This window comes from Arachis ipaensis, chromosome B06 (genome assembly GCF_000816755.2).
Source record: "Arachis ipaensis cultivar K30076 chromosome B06, Araip1.1, whole genome shotgun sequence".
In the NCBI taxonomy this organism is placed as follows: domain Eukaryota; kingdom Viridiplantae; phylum Streptophyta; class Magnoliopsida; order Fabales; family Fabaceae; genus Arachis; species Arachis ipaensis.
Genome location: NC_029790.2, coordinates 11,655,986 through 11,659,449, shown reverse-complemented (window position 1 = coordinate 11,659,449; position 3,464 = coordinate 11,655,986).

The following is a 3,464-nucleotide window of genomic DNA, read 5'->3' as shown; positions in this document are numbered from 1 at the left end:
TCTCCCTTGGGGAGGTCTAGTGTTAGTAGGTATAGAATTAGCCTACAACGTCCAATGTAACTAAGCACTTGAGCATTCCAACTCAAGTGTCTCCTCTTAATTAACCCCCATGTCAAGTGGAATTTCTACTCCATTGACATGGATTTAATAATCATAAAAATATAAGAAGACATAATCGAATAAAATAAATAGAGAGAATTAAAATTAATTAAAAATAAAAATAACTCTATATATTAATAAACTCAAAATGTAACATACTTAATTGAATAGAGTCAATAATCAACTGAAAAGAGTAAAGGATAAAGGAACAAACTAAAGTAGTGTCTTCACAGAGGTAATGGCTCTTCAACATCCACAATCCAAAACAAAAGCATAAACTATCAATGTAACACTAATCTAGATTCAGATCTAAAACTAAAGTAATCATAATGTGATGAATCTCAATGTGTGTGGATGCCTCTTGAGTCTCTGCATGTTCCCTCGCTTTATTATGTGTTTTTGGGCCGAAAATTAGGTTAAAACGCGGCCCAAAATTGTCTCCAGCGTATCCTGTAATTTCTACAGACCGCGCAGGTCACGCGTACGCGTCGTCCACGCGTTCGCGTCATTCAGCGATTTTCCTTGCCACGCATTCGCGTCGTTCACGCGTTCGCGTCATTCGTGCAGATTCCAATCCATGCGTTTGCGTCAAGCACGCGTTCGCGTCGCTGCGATTTCTCCAATTCGCGCATTCGCGTGAGCCATGCGCTCGCGTCAGTGTTCACTGGTCATCTCCTTGGTTTCTTGTGTTCCTTCCATTTTTGCAAGCTTCCTTTCCATTTTCTAAGCCATTCCAGACCTCTGAGGCCTGAAACACTTAACACACAGATCACGGTATCGAATGGTATAAAGGAGGATAAAAATACATAATTAAAAGATCTCTAGGAAGCAAGTTTTCAACCATGGAACAATTTTGGGAAGGAATTGTAAATACATGCTAATCATATGACTAAGTGGGTAAGGACTTGATAAAAGCACACAATTAAACACAATATAAATCATAAAATAATGGTTTATCACTAAGACTATTAACAAAGTGTTATCTGCCTTTTGTGATAGCTCTGGCCAAAAAGTTAACAAGGAGAAGACGCACATTTTCTTCTCCAAAAATGTTTGTCACACTGTCAAGGATGACATTAGGCAGGTCCTTTAATTCTCTATCACGCAGGACTTGGGTAAATATCTGGGTGTTCCAATCATCCACTCTAGAGTGACAAAAAATACTTATAATGATATCATCCTCAAGCTTCAATCGCGCTTGAACAATTGGAAGGCATCTTCCCTGTCCTTGCCAGGGAGATCAACCCTGGTGAAATTTGTCCTTACTTCTTTACCTAGTTATACTATGCAAACTGCTTTTCTGCCTGTCTCTACTTGTAATATTATTGACTCTAAATGCAGGAACTTCCTATGGGGGGAAACAGAGAATGTCAAAAAGGTCCACCTGGTTAGCTGGAAAAAAGTTAACATGCCGAAAGCAAAAGGCGGCTTGGGTATCCGACATGCAAGAACCTTAAATCATGCTTTCATGATGAAGGTTGGTTGGGGGTTGGTTGAGAAAAGAGATAGCCTTTGGGCTAAAGCATTGAGGACTAAATACAAATGCGGTAATGACATCATTCCTGACATCAGGAGGAGATCCAAGGATTCTAATCTATGGAAAGGGGTTTGTTCAGCTTGGAAAGATGTTGAGAGGAACACGTCTTGGCGTATTGGAGATGGTACAAGCATAAACTTTTGGAACCACAATTGGGTGGCAAAAGCAGGACCTTTGGACCAATACTCAAAAAAAGTAATTAATCCAAATGATTATCAATGGATGTTAAATGATTTCCCCTTGTTTCAGGTGATTGGGACTTGGAAAAAATTCGTGAATGGATCCCAGAGAATTAGGTTTCTAAGATTGCTGCTATGGCCCTCCATCCCTGTGGAAGAATGTTGATCAGGCTGCCTGGGATCCTAGTGCAGATGGAATGTTTACTGTGAAATCAGCTTATGAAGCTTTGAATACGAACCCCACTGAAAATGATCACGTGTTTCGGCTTATTTGGGACTGGAAAGGACCTGAGAGGATTAGAACCTTTCTGTGGCTACTGGCTAATGATGCTCTTCTTACCAATCACAACCGAAGAAGGAGAAACATGACTAGTGAAGCAGATTGTCCAAGGTGCAATTCCAATGAGGAAACTGTCTTACATGCGGTCAGGGATTGTCCTACAGCGAGGTTAGTTTGGCGAGCTCTTCTATCTCATCAGAGGAATCAATATTTCTTCAACTTGGATATTCGCGACTGGATATGCTCGAACCTAGAAGCAAGGGACTCCTGAGCCATTACCTTCGGTGTTGGAGCTTCCTCCCTTTGGTATCTTCGGAACAAGTTTGTTTTTGAAGGCTCATTCACTATGCCAAGAGATGTTGCTACCTCCATTATAGTCCACACCAAAGAGATTTCAAACTGGTGCCGGAAAAAAGTCATCCCACGCTCGATAAACACCAATTCTGAGTTGTATTAGATGGATTCCCCCTGATGGGGGGTATTATTAAAATAAATGTGGATGGTTCGGTCTTTGCTCAGACAAATAATGTTGCGTGTGGAGGTGTGGTCAGAGATTCTATGGGAACTCACCTCATGAGTTTCACTTGTAATCTTGGAAATTGCTCAACCATGCACGCTGAACTTTGGGCTATTATCAAAGGCCTCCAAATTGCAGCTGCTAATGGGATGAATGATGTGATTATTGAATCGGACTCGCAAATGGCCATTAAGCTCGTTCGAGAAGGCTGCCCCCTGTCGCACCCGTGCTATCCCTTACTGCAAGATATTAGTATTCTGGTCCGTCGAATCCACCACATGAGTATGCGACATACCCTCCGTGAAGCGAACGTTTGTGTGGACGTCATGGCCAAGAAGGGACATCAGCTTGGATTTGGCTTGCATTTATTTGATCATCCTATTCCTGAGATATATCTTCCTATGCTTTTTGATTGTGCGGGTTATTATAGGCTTAGAGGCTCTGCGTAGCCGGGTTCTATTTTCTGGTTTTCGGGGTCCCTGACCCCTCCTCACTCAGCAAAAAAAAAAGTATTAATTGTGGTTATGCTTTAATTTTGAAGAAGGGTTTGTTCTTATTATATTTTTCTAAGTGAATTTTACCATGTCAAATAATGATTGGAGTTTTAAAAATTTGGATATTTTTACGTGCTAGCTTACTAGAAGGTATTAACGTACTGTAATATTAATGGCTCGATTTTCACCCGATTTTTACCCGGTATAATTGTGGCCCAAAAGTGTGTTGGTTTCATCGGGTTTAGCGTCGAATTTGGGTCTAATAAATAGACCCGGTGTATATTTCGAACCGGATCTAGGTCACATCAAATCCGGCTTCACCCGACCTATATGCACCCCTACTAAAAACAATAAATTT